This window comes from Orbicella franksi, chromosome 8 (genome assembly GCF_964199315.1).
Source record: "Orbicella franksi chromosome 8, jaOrbFran1.1, whole genome shotgun sequence".
In the NCBI taxonomy this organism is placed as follows: domain Eukaryota; kingdom Metazoa; phylum Cnidaria; class Anthozoa; order Scleractinia; family Merulinidae; genus Orbicella; species Orbicella franksi.
Window position 1 is genome coordinate 13,012,058 of NC_138152.1, and position 17,621 is coordinate 13,029,678.

General features: G+C 40.4%; 1 pseudogene across 1 annotated transcript in view; it reads left to right on the forward strand.

The window, feature by feature from the left end:
- The window catches only part of LOC145495338 (uncharacterized), a 30,570-nt pseudogene extending 20,153 nt beyond the window's left edge, over positions 1-10,417 (forward strand). Inside the window, exons 9-10 of the transcript XR_014050400.1 lie at positions 544-5,336; positions 5,978-10,417. The product of XR_014050400.1 is annotated as an uncharacterized LOC145495338 (transcript). The remainder of the gene's footprint in view (positions 1-543; positions 5,337-5,977) is intronic.
- The last annotated feature ends 7,204 nt before the right edge of the window (positions 10,418-17,621 follow it).

Sequence of the window (17,621 nt, forward strand, 5' to 3'; positions counted from 1 at the left end):
AGAGCAAGACATTTGTATGTATCTTTAGGTTATGGGTCTCGCTCATTATACATGTAATGTCATGATAAACAGGCTCTAGAACTATAGGTGATATTTGTCAAATGTTAATATTGCATTGATTTTGCTTGAAATACTTATACATCCTAAGCCTCACATTCATGTGAAAAATCCTTTGTCTGGAAACATTAACACGAGTCTTGGGATGTATAAAATATGGTTTTATAAACTCAGGCACCATTTATGCAAAGTGTGCATTCTTTGTGAGTATTGCAGCAACTCAGGACTCATTTTCATCCTCCTCATCCAAAAACAAATGAGTTCACTTTCGTTTCGTGTTGACTGCCATTAGTTGGCCAATTTATTTTTAGAGAAAATGTGTTAAGGTAGCCCCAAAAGTAAACATGCGAGTTACTCACAAGTCACTCTCATCAGAACCCAGCAACTGCAATTAGTTAGAAATATTTTTTGGAAAGTCACTTTTTACTGTCACAACTTTTGAAGTAACCATAATTATTAACCCCAGATACTTTCTTTTGCGTGCAGTTACTACAGTGGCTGGAGTAAACCTGCATGCTTCAGATTTCAATGGCAGCTGCTTCTCCTTCACCCTTGGCGGCCTCTACTGAGACAACAAATGGAGTCAAGTTGAGAAGGCTTCTCGTCGATGGTGGAACAACAGCTCTAAGAAAGGTTTTTGATGACAAGCATCCTCCCTCAAAACTGGCTGCTAATCTCCATTTGAATAATTCAACTCTAGATGACCTCTTTGCAAGAGGCATCCTTAGTGAAGAGCAGCGAAATCGTCTGTTTCCCCCAGATGGATCCAAACCAGACTCGAAGACATTTGACATTACTCTGCTTTTTCTTTTGCTGACCGAAATTTGTGGCTTGTCTCCCCCTACCCGCACAGGTTGGAACCACAAGCCTCAGGCAAAAAACAAATCTCTTGCTGCAAACCTTGTTCGTATTAAACTGATGCGCAATAAGCTTCTTCACACTCCTGAAACACGTATTGACACACGATTGTTTAATGAGCTTTGGAAAGAAATTAGTGGTGTTCTTGTTTCTCTTGGTTTGGACCAGGCAGAGATAAGCAGATTGAAAACAGAACGCTGCGGGGAAGAAGATTATCTTGACGTTTTGTTTAAATGGGCTGACCGGGAGAAAGAGATCAAGTCAAAGGTGGAGGAAGTATGTCAAAGCCAGACTAAATTACAGAAAGCTGTTGAGACGGTATGTCAGACCCAGCAAGAGCAACAAAAGATACTTCAAGATACAAGGACAGCTGTAGAGACAGCTGTTAAGACGGTATGTCAGACCCAACAAGAGCAACAAAAGATATTTCAGGATGTAAAGACAGCTGTTAAGACGGTATGTCAGACCCAACAAGAGCAACAAAAGATACTTCAGGATACAAAGACAGCTGCTGGGACGGTATCTCAGACTCAACAAGAACACCTTGCTCTACTTCAAGATGCTAACGCTAAGTTGGAACAAGCCCATGAAACCCAACAATGTACTAAATCAAAGCTAGAAACAATGCATCAGAGCCAGGCCAAGACACAAGAAACTGTTGAGAGAGTTCATCACACCCAACTAGAAGACCGTCAAACACTTCAGGACAGTAATTCGAAACTAGATGTAGTTTACCAGACCCAAACCAAAACACAGGAAACTGTTGCGGGTGTAGTGAAGAGCCAAGAAGAGCTTGTCAAATCTTTTGAAGAGGTAAGGCAAGCAGTTGATTCCTTAAAAGAGGGAAGAGACGAAGATAGGTCACAAGAAGTCCTTAGGAATCTCGCCAAGTCAGAGTTCAAAGGCGACATTGAGTATCTTGTAGGACGATATCAACAAGGCACTCGTGAGTGGGTATTTAGTAAAGTTGAAAACTGGTTAGACGACAGGAATTCTGAAAACCGGGTAATGGTGATCAGTGCAAATGCAGGCATGGGTAAGTCGGTCATCTCTGCTGTTATCTGCAAAAGAATGCAAGCAGCTGGCAGACTGGCAGGAAGCCATTTTTGTCAGCATGGGAATCCTCGTTACCGAAATCCTCAGTTGATGCTTCAGTCCTTGTCCTGTCACTTGTGCCATGCCTTACCAGAGTACAAACAAGCTCTTGTGAAACAACTGTCAAGAAATCTGGGTAAAGATCTCAACAACATGGGTGTGGAAGAATTGTTTGCAGTACTTTTTAAAGAACCTCTGAGCACTGTAGCTGACCCAGGAAGAAACATGCTGATGGTGATAGATGGCTTGGATGAAAGTGATTACCAAGAACGCAATAAGCTACTTGATGTTCTTGCAAACCATCTTTCCAAGCTTCCATGTTGGATTCGATTCCTTTGTACGACCCGACCAGAGACGAACATTTCAGAAGCATTAAAACATTTGAAGCCATTTCAACTGGAATCAAATGATGATAAGAATATGGAAGACATCAAGCGTTTCATTGAAAACAGGACACAGCATCTAATCAAACCAGAAAAGAAAGACGCCATTGTGGAAAAGCTTGTCGAAAAATCTGAAGGGCTGATGCTGTACGCCTATTTTCTTGTTTTATTTATTGAAGAGAATAAATCAGTTCTGGACCAGGGGAATCTTGATGATAGTTTGCCATTAGCAATTTCTTCAGTCTACCATTCTTATTTCAAACGACTAGAGAACGAACTTAAGAAGGAACTAGACGTCAACGAAGACAATTTTCTGAACCTCCTTTCTGCTGTTATCGCCTCCAGGGAGCCCATGCCAATTGACTTTGTTTCTAAACTATTGGGACTCAATGCCAGCTCACCACTTGCAAAGCGGAAAGTACTTAAAGCTATTAGCAGTGTGTCGTCACTTCTTCCTATTCGTGATGGCTGTCTCCATGTTATTCACAAGTCGGTTAAAGACTGGTTGACAGACACGTCTTGTTACGGAGAGCATGACTTCACCATGGATGAGAAGGAAGGCCACCGTATACTTGCAAGTCTCTGTGCCGATGAACTTGATCATCTGAAGGAGAAAGGTGTACATGACGCACAGTGTAGCTCCACAGAGAGGTATGCGCTACATCATGGTTTACGACACATGCTGCAGTTGGACGAAAATATGAGATCACGGAGCTTGGAGAAATGTGTCGAAACATACGTGATAGACTTAGATCTTTTGTATAAAAAGCTGTGTCTAGACTGTTCAATAGCAGCTGAGGAAATTTTATGGCTTCAAAGTCAGGAACTTTCTAGAACTCTGTCAGCAAACAATAAAGATTTGCTGAACACCTTGAGGCTCCTTTTACGGAAGCACTTCAGCACTTTTGCAGATAATCCGCAAGTGTTTTTCCAAACGGTACTGAATGAAGGAGGGCCAGTTTTATCTCCTATAGCATCAAAAAAGTTACAGACCAAATACCCTGAAATATCTTACATGGAATTTGTGAGCAAGCAAATGCACCAGGAACCGGTTTTAGCCCAGTTTCAATGTTCGTCTGCAGTGGTTTGTTTTGATGTTTCGCCACAGTTAGACTACATGGTGTGTGAGTGTAAGGACGGAACGATTCAGTTGTGGTGGCTCCATACTGGTAAGCTACGGTGGACTCGTCCTGTAAAGGGAAAGAAACGTTACTTCAGCATTCTCAGAATATCAGTATCCTCATCAGATGTCTTGTCATGTTACCGCTCAGTAGTTTTTCATCCCACCGAGAAAGTGGTTTTACCGGGAGTCCTTAACCATGTGTATGATTTCAACGGAGATCTGAAACCCCTTTTTCCTGAAAGCAGCTGCAGTTTCACTGTTTGTTCGATTTCAGTAGACAAGACCACGATGTTAACTGATTGTCCTCACAATGCTAAATGCATTATAATTTGGAGTCTGAAGAATGGTTCAGAGATTACTCGTATCACCAGAGATGAAGATGTCTTGTCTTTTGCATGGTCACGAGATGCAAAGCTGCTGGCAATTTCTCATTTGAGTGGTCGTATTGCTATCGTTGATGTGGTAAATGGTTTTAGAATACTAGGACAAACCGATCTCCGAAACGTATGTGGCATGATTAGGTTTTCGCCCAATAGTCGATCTCTTTTTTGTCTCCATTTATCACCACATGACATTAAGTACTCTGCCTTTCGTCTGAATATCAATGTCGTCGAACATTCCTCCTGGCGGGTGGATGTTCTTGAAGAGCCCTATGTAACCTGGGAATTTGAATCACGTAGCGAGGGTGGATTTTTGTTAGGAGATCCCGTATCTGGTGCATTTAAAGAAGAGCTTGGTCGAATCGTTTCAAGTAGGAAGTTTGATTTTGTGCTTGATAAGCATACTGTATTGAGGAGTGATGATGATCGCGTAGAAATGTTGAATGTTACTGACCAAGAGGAAGATGATAAAGAAGTTGCAAATACTATCGTGGAACACGCTGTGTTTTCCTTGAGTGGTGAGACCATTTATGTTGTCAGTCGCTCTAATGACTTAATTGCAACCACAGTGACGGCCTGGAATGTTTCAAATAGCGAGCTGATTGCAAAGAGGGATTTATCCTCACGCATTTATCTTTTAGCTGTGAAAGGTGGTGTTTTGATAAAAGAAATCGGTACTCTGCAAATGTGGAATTTTGAGTTGTCCAAGTGCGTCCGACACTACACCAACATCGGCAGTGTAACAGACGTGATTCCTACATCTGAAGAAAAAGTGGCATGTACGACGGAAGAGGGGAAGGTGATCATCCTTGGTACTACTAGCGGAGAGATCTTGTCGACCATCCAGATTGATCGAACCACAAATTTGCGTGCGTGCAACAGTAAATTTCAAATTTTAACCTGGAGCAAGGATGGCTCACTTCGTTTGTCGGATCGCGAAACCACGCTCTGGGAAAAACAACTGCATACAAAAGATCTTTGTGATTTTGGAAGGTTTTCTCCTGCGGAAACCTTTGTCATCATTTACTCTAATGTGTGGAGTAGAGATGGAGTATACGTCTTTGACGCAGTTTCTGGAAAACTGCTACACGTTTTAGGTAGTCCACGTGCCGGTCTGTCATCATTTTTTGATTGTGAATTTGTCAGTGACGAGGTGTGTGTTGTCATCTCCGAGGCTATCCTCCTAGAACATTGTCGTGTTCAGCTGTTTAACGTGAAGTCAGGTGACCTGCTGAGTAACCTCCCGCTGAGTAACACGCTCAAGAGTGGCCTGCAGCGGAGTAACGTGCAGCGGAGTACCCCGCTAAAACAAAGGCGGAATTGCTTAGCAGCCTCGCCATGTAAACGTCTCGTCGCCATTTATCAAAGTGACTCTAAACACGGATACGAACTTATCCAGGTTCGGTTGCCTGGAGATGAAGACAGCTGGAAGAGCAGATGGTAAGCTATAAGCGATGGAAGTAGCAATTTCATGAGATAAAGCTTATTCAGAGTAGCGCTTTATTGCTGAGGAGAAATGAGAAGGAACAGTGGAAATACTTTACAATTATTTTTTGAAATCAAGGTCAATAGTAGCAGAGTATTTATTGAGCTGCGATTACTTGTTAATAATACACTTAAAAACATACTATTTAAGGTCATCTACACATTGTTTCCTCAGTAAAGCTTCAATGTGCTTGCTATTACTAATTTTAGCCAATCAGAATCGAGGAATGTGTATTATTATATGACCAGCTCCGTGAGCGGGCAAGATGAATCAAATCCTCTGCTGTGATTGGCTACCCGAGCGGGCAAGATGGCGCTATCTTGCCCGCTCTGGACTACTCTCCATATCCTGCTGGAAAAATTTCCCCGAGAGCCATATTATAAATCCTTTATTGACCAAGGTTTTTTGTACAAGATGGCTGGATGTTGGCCCCGTCCATTTTTGTGCGAGTTTATGGACCTCGACTCCGTCTCGGTCCACAAACACGCAAAAAAAGAACTTGGCCAATATCCAACCATCTTGACCTCACGCTTGGTCAGTAACCCGTTATTTATTTATTACATAATCACGCTTAAAACCTACTGTCATTTTACAGGACTCTCAACCCCGAAAACACCTAAAAGCACAAGAAGGAGAACAAGAGGTTAGCCATTGTCAAACAAACTTTAACATTCCGGTAACCAACCTTGAATTAAACAGCCAGCTTTCTCTTTTGTTCTCAATGCTATGCACACTCTTTTTTAGTGTAATTGCTATTAATAAACTAAACAATCCTAATGACAAGGAAAAACATCGAACATGCTTTCGTTCTGATCAAACAAATGTTAACTTTATAGTGTGCAACCCGTCCAGCGATTAACACTCGAAACTCGTTGTTTTTACGAGGCCAGGGACCAAACGTGTTCCAACTATGTCACATCGTTACAACTCACTATATTCAGCGTAAACTAACTATATTCAGTTAAGAAAAAGTTCCTTCTCTCTCACAAATAGAAGAATGAATACGTAACATTAAAAAAAGCCTTTTACGCTCTGTATAGCAATAAAAAGTGTTGAGAACAACAGTCTTTTCATCACTATACGTCCGGAATTAAAGAGACAAGAGCCTGCAGAACAGGGGTATACGGAGCGCGAGAACAGGCTCTCAGAGCAAGGCGAGAAAAATCAACGGTTTGTTTTTTCGTCTCGCGCTTCGCGTTTGCAGTTATTTATCGAGCTTCGGCCCCGCTAATCCGCTTGTTCTGAAGGCTATTGTGTTGTATGTTTTTTGGCAAAACCCTTTACTCTCACAGTTCCTCTCTCTACGCAGAGGTAAATAGATAAAAAAAAAGAAAAAAGATGGGTACCGACAGGAGCCATAATCGGGGACGGAGACCGTAAGTCTTGGGATCTGCGCGCACTTATGATATGGGAAAATGATTCTATTTTTAGAACAAATTGCGCCACCCTGACGACATATATCCGCGCGGATCCAAGCACTTGACGTGGGCTCTCGCGTGGATGTTGTCATGTTGCGTGATCAAAGGCGAGAGTTGTGAGATTCTCTTGCGGATTTTTCAAAGCGATGGCAGGGAATAAGGCAGTGAATAAGAACCCGGGCGAGCTTTTCAGGGTCGAAAACAAGACGAAAAATTTCGCGCTGTGAATAAATTATCTATTTTGCAAGTTTCTAAAACAATGCTTAGTCATAACCAAAACCTGTTTTTGATAGTTTCTCGTCGTTTCCGCTTATGTGGCGAGTTTGCAAAGTTTTTTGAAAGAAAAGTCTGACGCGTACAAGTAGCTCATTTGCATAGCGCAGTGCGAGCACTTTCAAGCCCGAGTCGGTGTTTTCAGTTGTCAACAAATCTTGACAAAAATTTATTTCGTTATCTTTTGTGCTGAGATGCTGCAACAATTTTCACCAATGCCAAAAGGCTACTAACATCATGTGTGTTTCCTCAACATAGTGAAATTTTAGACTGCAAAATAAAATACCGTAAATCCTCGAATAAGCGCCCGGAGCGCTTATTTCAAATTTAGGAGAAGACCGGGTGTGGGCGCTTATTTAATTTTTCCCAAATCGTGGCCTGAAATAATCATTTTTTTTCTGCGCGTAAACAACAACATAAGCAGTTTATTGACATAAAAAAATGATCTTAAAGTTTAAATCGCGGCACCATTAGTACTTAACGTGTTCACAAACTGAAACAATGTACAAATCGATACTACATGACGAAAACTATACATCCTTTGTTGTCTCATTACTCGTCCACAAAATGGGGGGAGGGGAGGGGAGGGGGTGCTTATTCGAGGGAGGGCGCTTATTTTAAATTTCGGCTGATAGGAGGGGCGCTTATTTGAGGGAGGGACGCGCTAATTCGAGGATTTACGGTAGACAAGGAGTTTTAGTAACTCAACCAACAAAATCGAAATCGTTATTCGAGTTGATTGAAGAAAGCGTCATCGTAACTTTGCTGATTATCTCTGCTTTATTCACATATTTTCAGCTAGCCTTTTAATATGTTCTCAAACATTTATCAACCTTAAACATATTTGAAAATTACAAATGTATGAGTCCGATGTACGTTTTCACACGAAAGTGCGGAAATCCAATTTGTCATGTTTACTAACTGTACAAAAAACGCATCGGCGGGCGGTCTTATTCATCGACAGCAGACAATTTATTGGATTTTTACACAAACAAAACTGAGCAGTATTTATAGGCGTAAACCTTTTTGGGCCTTGATAAAACATAAAGCTTTGCTTACATTTCAGACGAAACTCAAACTTGCAATGTTTTTTTTTTTTTACTCTTCGGTCGCGATAGACTCTGGCGAAATCCCCGTAAGCGTATGGCAAGAGAAGGGAGACTGAAGTACTGAAATGCTAGTATATCCAAATATATCCACATAGTTTTTTTTGCTGTGTTATGGAAAAGCTGTTAATCTTCAACCAACATATGCGAAATTTAGAGGGGAGTAATGTGGAGTTCTAGTAAAAGAAACAGTGGAACACAACTTGGTCAGTGATGTGAAGCGGGACGTACCTAAATTCGACACTGTCTTACTTCACTCAGATTGGAGCAGCTTGCGTAAGCAAAATTCCAACAGGCATAAACGTATTGAGTTGAGGGCCAAAAGCATAAAAAATTTCGGGAATTTCGGGCGCAATTTTCCCCTGGCGACATCCCCAAAAATCCTCGCAGCATGTATGCGCGTGTGCCGCACGCGATGGAGCAATTTGTTCTAAAAATAGAAAATTGTCCTATATCATAGGGACAGCCCCAATACTAGAAATAGCGCGCTTAAGGTCTCCGTCCCCGATTATGGCTCCTGGTACCTGTAAATTGACTGTTGAGAGTATCCCTCCGAAGGACATCATTTCATTCACAATCAGGGCACAGTAGAAATACTCTTAGCCGCTTCATGCACGGTAAACAGAGATAAGCACCTGCGTGATTGGCCACTAAGCTCGAAGGCAGACTTCTGCTCGAAGTTTGTTACGAGCGGCTATTTCTGAGAGAGCAGTGACCGGCTAGGAAATTATATATTTGCTTTTCGGACCTTCAAAATTTCGAAACCCATATTAGTTAAAACTTTTCCAACGACGATTGCTTTCCTGGGGGTAAGAATGAAAACGTAACAAAATATGCATGTTTGCAAAATTCAGCCCAAAAGCTACCCTGGGCCTAAGTCTGCGCATGTGTTAATGCTCCATCCGCTGGCTGGGACTGTTGCCCAGGTAATGTGTGAGATCACGGTTAAGATCTCATTTAGGAGAATGTTTAGGAAGTAGATTACATTCAATGTATGCTGAATATTGTAATTTTATTTTAGAATTTTACTCTTAATACTCTTACCCTTACTTTTACTCTTAATTTTCCTCCCGGGGGGGGGGGGAGGGGGGTACTCTCGGAAACATTTGTTGGGGGTGTGCGGCCTGGTTCCTAAAAACCCTTGCCCTATTTATGACCAAAATCTGTGATTTTTCCTACTCTATTTATGACCTGACCAAAAATGTGCTACCCTATTTATGACTGTTGCGGCTGACATAGTTGCCCTGAACAGAATTTATGAAGGGCCTTTCTTTATGGTCTTATCGATAATGATGAAAGAGCAGCTTCTTCTAAAGAACATACCCGATTCAAGACTAGAGTACAAAAACTATACCCTATTTAAGACCAAAATGGCCAAAATTGATACCCTATTTATGACCAGGACGGCTGAAAAACCATATCCTTTGGGGCCACACATATCTATATAGCCCACATAAGGGAGTAAATCCCCCCGGATTTTCCTTTGTTGTCAGTTACTCACGTGATGTGTATCCTAAAAGCTTTTTTAAAGGAGCACAGTCACAGTATTTTGAGTTATTTTGGCCTCGTACAAAATCACTTTTCACTCATTGAAAAAAACCCGAAAATAATTCACGAAGATAGAAAAACACTAAAGAGATAATAATAAAACAAAAAGGAACAAGGGTGATCAGTGATGGAGAAGATTAACAAGGATGATTGTAAACGATGATCATAAGAAATTTAGGCCAAACTTATCAAAATGTGCAAACCGTGACGTAGCTCGTTTGAATGGTGATTAGAGTCCCTTGCCCGTGTGGTTTGACCACAGGCGTCCCAAGCTGGGAATGCGACAAACACCTCAAAAAAAAAACCCAAAACGATGAAATAGCCCAATTGGACTATAGAAACCAGGCAAGGTGAGTATATTTTCTATCTTCTATGCAAAAAAGGAACATTTTATTTCATTGCGTGATTTTCTCCTTCGTTATTTTAAACTCCATACAAATGCCTTTTGGAGTACTCAAATTCTCAACGGCCCAAAGTGTAACACAACGCCGCGCAATGTAAGAGGTCACGTCCCACTCGATACGCGTACATAAATCATTAATATTTGATGGATTCCTTGTGAGTTTGGGACGTCTGTGGTTTGACTAATGTTTTAATAATAAACGTTTTTGATCGATCTTTTCCACGTCATTTGTTAGTTTTACCCAATTTGCATGGTCACCCCATGCAATGTATTGATGCACGTATCTTTTGCAGGTGTGTTCTTGTTCACCGTAGTATCGTTATTATCCTGATCAGGTATATTTTTTTGATCGACCTTTTCCACGTCATTTGTTAGTTTTAAGCAATTTTCATGGTCACCTCGTGTAATTAAGACTTAAATGAAGTTCTTTCTTACGTTACTTACACACTCACTCACTCACTCACTCACTCACACACTCACACACACACACTCACTCACTCATTTACTCTCTCTCTCTCTCTCTCTCTCTCTCTCTCTCTCTCTCTCTCTCTCTCTCTCTCTCTCTCTCTCTCTCTCTCTCTCTCTCTCTCTCTCTCCACTCACACGCTCACTCACTCACTCACTTAAATACTTACTTATTTACTTACTTTCCAACTTCCTTCCTTCCTTCCTTATGTACTGATGTACGTATCTTTTGTAGCTGAGCCGTTTCCGAGGGATGAATGGTGATGATGACGACAATAATGATTACAGCAAGTGAAGTGATACTTTCAACGAGGGCGTGTAACGAACGAGTAACGCGCGCGAACTTCGCGCTTCTCGTTCTACTAAGAAGCACGGCAAGATGGAGTGCATCCTCTTTAGTCCCAGCAAACTGCGTCGTGTCCTGGAGGCTGTCTTGGCATTGTCCATCACAGGAAAAATTTTCCACGTGCCTTTTTTAATCAACCAAGTTACTTTTAACAATGATATTACAAGATATTAAGAACGATTTGAAGCTTAACAAATAGACTGCGTCTGGTCAGTTCTAGATGCACAGATGACCTCGAAACATGGTCAGAACAAAACAGTTGACTGTCGGACGAAGTACTGTAAAGTAGATAGATTTAGCAAAGTCAAGGTGGTGCACTAACGGAGGCTGAGTACAGAGTCTACAAGGGTAAAACTTACAAAAACCTGACGTGAACTTATTGTGAGGACATTAGCACCGCGCATTCCTTTGATTCAATATCTGCTTTGTTCAGTTACTGAACGGACCAAGGATAAAATGGAATCTATTTGTGTTATATAGTAACAGTTCAGAGAATTTTATTGTTTTCAAACAAGAAACGTCGGTTGTTATTAGTTTTTATAACAGATTTGTAGACGGGAATAAAGCGCGACACAATAAACTTCAGAATAATTGCAAGAACTTAAAAACGTTAGGTACACAATTTACTGGAAACTACGTGAAAATTTATTAACAAAAATAATTGTTTGAAGTTGTTTTACGAAGAATTATGCCGGTGGCCATTCAGTGAAGTTCACGTCAAACTATTCTAGACATTTGTAATTTGTAATGTTAAATTAATATTTGATAGCTAGGTAGAACTGTTCATTTTCAACATTGAATATGTTAGTTAAACTAGACTAGGGTCTAGAGTCTAGGGATTCTTTTTGAATATTAGTTAAGGCCTAATTCATTGCAGAGTATACATGTAACTAGAACCTAATCATAAGTGTGGACAAGTTTTGTACAGATTCTCAACGATGCTTGCATTATTTTAGTGTGTGACTGGAGGAGATGTCTGATATTCAGGCTAACCTGTTTTAAGGTTTCATAAAGCGTATAAGGACTAATGTAATATAGATGTTCAAATTAGGGATAACAGTGGAGAGTTCGAGCCTCCAACTTTGTGCAAAATAATTTAATTCATGACCACAACATTATAAAATATTTTTTCCTACCATGGAAGATTTTCTGAAAATATTCAATTTAGCGCAGCGTATGATGATTAGATTATCGGTGTATTGCATTTCTAATAAGCGCATTCGATTTTTTCAATGGAATGTTTTTCAAAGGAAAATATAAGAAAACGTAGTACTGAGTAATGTACTCATAAAAAAGTTTGAAGCAGTATAGAAATCTAGATTTCTAACTTTTTTGTGTGCGCAAAATGGTCAAAAAATGCCGAGGATCTGTCATAGTGGATTCTTGAAGTTTCTTTATTCTGTAATCAATTATTGTATCTCACTGTATTGAAAGACAAGTGACTTTTCTTCCTGATGAAAATAGTATGTATTGTAGTTTTAACGAAAGACGATGAAGTTTAAGTCAGCGTAATTGTATCAGGTAGACTTTTGTAGTAATCCAGACAAAATAAACGTGATGTTCGTTGTCAGTTCACTATTTCCACAGTCGTTCCTTTGTGTCCCTGTGGTATGAAGTCATATGTCGATGACTGACATGTACAGGCCTGCAAATGATCCCCGGTCCGGAACTGATTCCACCGCAAAAAGTTAGGAATGGCGTGGACTCCATGAAAGTTTATGCATGGATATGTATTTTTTAATTATCCCAGGTGAAGAAAAGACAAGTACCTCAGGCATAAAAGCAGCAATAGAAAACGTTAGACATACTGCGCAAAATACCACATTGACGTGAGTCGACTGTATAAATTTTTCGTTTGGGAAACGCACCGAAAAATAAACATGAATCTTTGAAGATGCCTCTGCTATTTAATTAACCACTTAGAACTTTTCTCTGTACACTTTTTATATCTGCGTCCTTGATAGACACCGAAATCTTCGTGCAAGTTACCCCGGTGTTCTTCACTCAGATAGATTCTGAATGCCGTGCGAGTAGAGCTGTAGCTTTTGCTCCTGCAATTTTCTTTCTACTGTCAACAATCTCTGTGCCGAAAGAAACGCGAACATGTGGTCAATTCACTTTGGAATTCTCAGTTTCCGAATGTGAGGATATAGTAAACACCCTGTTTTATCATACATCTCAGGCCCGGAACCCGGGGATGGGTACTCCCAGAAAAAATTGGTTCGGGTGTGCAGCCCACTTCCCAAAACCCTTATCCTATTTAGAACCAAAATCTGCGATTTTTAATACACTATTTACGACCTAACCAAAAATTCGATACCCTATGTATGACCTGACCCTTTAATCAATACCCTCTTTCTGACCTGCCTTATAATTAGTTTCCTTGTTCAGACGAATGTTAAAGGAATTGTGAAGGGCTATTGTTGATGATCTTATCGATAGTGATGAAAAAGTAGCTTCTTGTAAAAAAAACGTACCCAAAATTATTCAATACTAAAGTGCCGAACCTCTCAAGTTATGGCCAAAGCGGCTGAAAATCCGTACCCCTTGGGGCCGCACATACCTATATAGCCCAAATAAAAGAGTAACTGCCCTCCCCGCGCAGGAACACAGGATTTCGTAACGCTGGATATCATTTTTAAAGTTGTGAAATTTGCATTCAAATCGTTCATACTGTACATTTTGGTTACGTTATCAAACTATTGCATTATTACTGTGACACTCAGAAAAACGTGAAACCAGAAATATTTATGGAATATTGTTGTAGCAAGGACAAAGCCAGTTAATCGTGAGAGACCTAAACCGCAAACAGTAGCAGTAATTAGTTGTGGTTTTGCGAGGTTTTTACGCGTGTCTTAAACTTTATTGTGATTGGTTAAGTACACAACCTTTCAGAATCAAACCAAAGAGTTCATGGTTTTCTGAGTTTCACAGTAATTTAAAAAAATCGATTATATTAATTTTCAATCCATTGTCCAAATCCCTGAGTCCATACATTTTCCTCTTTTATTGCGAGGCGACCACTTCCGGGCCGGGCCGGATCATTCATGACGCAATCTGGGGATTATTTCCGGTCCTGGGATCATGTGCGGTACAATTTGAAGATCATTTACGGTCTGGGATCATTTGCGGGTCTGTACACACACCTTGATATTCTCAAGTGTTCATTGTCAAGAAGACATGTGACGAGATAAAAAAAAAACGTCAGTTAGTAGATTGTATTGCTTTGCTACCCAAAATCTCCCAACCATCACATAAGAAATGAATATCAGTCAGGAGGGAAAATTGATATTTTGATCTTAGCAGTGAGAAATTTAATGCGAAAAGCTATATTGTTCAGATTTTTCATGATTGCCGGGTTCTCTAGCAATGAAAGAATATCAACCTGGAATTCTTTGTCCCGTGCTCGTGATCACTGAAATTACATATTGTTTGCACCCTGGAACATCGTATGAAGAGATTATTACTGCCACTTAGCCTTTTTGAATTTTAGAAACTGAGGCTTTGAAGAGCCTGTCTTTTAATTTACCTTCAAGGGGTAAAAAAAAAAAAACGGTTTTGCTTCCTCTCAGGGTGTTCAGCCTCAGAAGGTCCAGAGCAGGAGCTTACGCGGTATAGTTTAGGCATTGAGCCGAAAAATAATATGACAAGAGATATTTGACAATTCAATGAACCGATCTTTAATTTTGTCGCATTTACACCCGCCTGGTAATTCATAACTTCTCCGCAATAAGAGAGTCCACATTAAGATTGGATAACGAGGATTTATACGTAATTGCCTCATGTACGTCTTATTAACTTCATGGTCAATTGGCTGGAATATCAATTTCTCAGTTACGATTTTATTTACCGTTTTGTTTTTAAGGAACAACTTATATTAGACAGGTATAGGTATTTATGACAATGGCTTATACTTTCGTAAACTTTACGAGTAGAGGGCATTTGAAGCAATCGTCTTCCAGTTGATCGCTGTTAAAATAACTCAAGTGTCAGTTAATGTTCTGTTTTATAACCGGTACCTCTTAGGGCTGACAAAAATTCAAGTCACACCCACAAAACACGATCTTGGTACCTCTAACCTGAAGGAGTTCTTTTCAAAATTTCGGACGAGCACCTCTGTCCTTTTGCAATCTCCCCTTCTCCCGGAACAAGCATGAAACAGTTCTGGTTAATTTGTCACAGTATGCAATCAAATAAACAAGCACAGCTGTAAGCAAACCTAGCCCAAGAATGTCACAATAAAATGCTAGACACATTTCTATGGGTGCTTACCATTTGTCAGAATAAACCGTTTGCGATGACCGTTGAATAATGGTAAGGGTTTTCTAAAACTAGCAAACCAACCGAACGAGATGGCGCTTACCATTTGCAATTCGATTTCTCATAATCGTTTTCGGCTGATGAGAGAATGGGAACTGGAAAATTTACCAAATGGTAAGGAAATTTCCGCCGTTCCGTTCCGAACGGAAAAAGAGGACTACCACTGGAGGAAGTCTACAATTTTCCGAACTGATGTTCCGGAAAATCACTGTTCCATTTGACTTTCAACCGAAATTTCCGGATTTTTTTGCTAAATGGCAAGCACCCCCCTGGGAGCACCTTATGATTCCCTCGATGGTCCACCCCGATTCTACGCGCGTTGGGATTATGGGTATGCCACAGGCTTCTTCGCAGTTTCCTGTCATTTCTGCTCTCCTTGTAAAACTTGGACCTTCGACTGATGTGCATATCGAGGTTGTTTCGCTGGCTTCAAATTGTCAAAAAAATCGCGAAAAGTGAAGGTTTACTCTGCAAGGTTAGTTTAGAAGTACATGTAAGTTTAACAAATCGACGTTAGTTTTTCATGCGTCTGTCCTTTTATTGACGATAACTTTCGTCATAACATTGTCAAAGTGGTTCTGCAGAAAAACTTTGACATTGTTATGACGCAATTTATCGTCAATAAGAGGACAGACGCATAAAAAACTGACGTCAATTTGTTTTTTTACAATAACAAGACCCCAAAATGGTCAATTGTCGGGAATAAATGAGGGGAAAAAACGCCGTAAACTTGACGTAAACAAAGATGAGTGAATTTTTTTAAAATGACGCGAACATTGTCAATAGCTTTTCTCGCTTTTTGATTGGATACTTAAAAAAGTCAATAAATCCTCAGTGGTTAAAAAGTTGATAGTTTGACAGCTGAAAGTTGAACTTGAAAGCTGCGCTTGCGTAAATTAAACTTTTATCCATCTGTACTCTTATTGATGATAAAAATGAGCCAATCAGCGCGCGAGAAATTAGACAGTTATTGTATAATTTTAATACTTACATGTTCTTTCTGTCAGCGTGAATATTTTTGTTTCGTGTTTTACGGCTCATTAGGGAGCTTAAGCAACGACGACGACGCCGAGGACGACGCCTAGTAAAAAATGAATTTATATTTTACGAGCGAAATTCGCGATTGTCTAGATCTATTAATTCGGTACGCCGATGGCTCTAAAAACGTGTTTAAGCTAAATATGCAACGACGGCGTTCAATTCCAAATCGAAATATGAAAAATTAGCCGTCGTCGTCCACGTTCCGTAGACGACGCAGAACTTGGTCATTTCACGTTGTTGTTTTGCAGAGGACGGCAAATAAATGTATAAAGATTTATAACGCACGCGCACAGCTATTGTTTTGCCCATTAAGCCTTTTGTTTGGTGACGTTCTCGTTGTTTAAGCTCCCTATTGTTCTGTTTACAACCGCAGTATGATCACTTCTGCTTTGACAGTGCACACGTCCAACATTCTACGCTATTTCAATGACCTCCAATCACTGTTTGAAAACTTTTGGTGCTTCCCGATCGAGATTGTTCTCATCTATAAATCTTAAGCTCTGAAATTTAAAGCGAGCCTTTCAGATTATGGTGGAATCTCGATTTCTTAGTTCGACCCCTCAGTTTCTCGAACCACCGAAAGTCGTCCGTTTTCCTGCCCTCACTCGAACATTGTAATCTTACCCCAATTCCAATTTTCGTTTCTCTTGGAGGTTCGAAAAATCGAGATTCCTCTGTATAATCCATTTCAAGGTAGGTTAGTTTACAAACAAAATGTCTTTGAACTTGCATGGAAACTGGGCTGAAATTTCTCAGGCAGTTTTAAGGGCCTCTTCATATGAGTCCGGTCAACCGGGCTGGCTCCTGGTTTCCGAGATCTCGCCTCGCTTCTCTTTCCTTCGTAAAAATTTCGATGTGTTCATATGAGAAGCCAGGCTGGCCCGGTCACCGAGATCTCGGTAACCAGGTTGAAAATTTTGCCATATGAACACTCCAGCCCGAGTAACCGGGACGCAACTGTTTAGACGAAATAGCTTCGTTTTCGCAACATAGCGGCCAAAATGGCATAATTTTTCCCTTGTATGTATTTCCACCAGGCTTATTAGTAAAGTTACAAGAGTCTACAAAGCTGCGACAGCCGCGAACGATACAGGTTTATGTTCCACCATTTTGGTTGTGTTTCTTGGATTTTATCCCGGTAGACCGGGCTGAAATTTCCCATATGAACAGACAACAAAACTCGTCCCGGTTACCGAGCTCATATATATGAAGAGGCCCTAAGTCAGTTTTAGGTTATTATTAGCCCACATGTAAACAAGCAACGAAAATGTCAGCAAAATGCTTGGAATGATTTTTGTGAGAGTTTAATATTATCTACA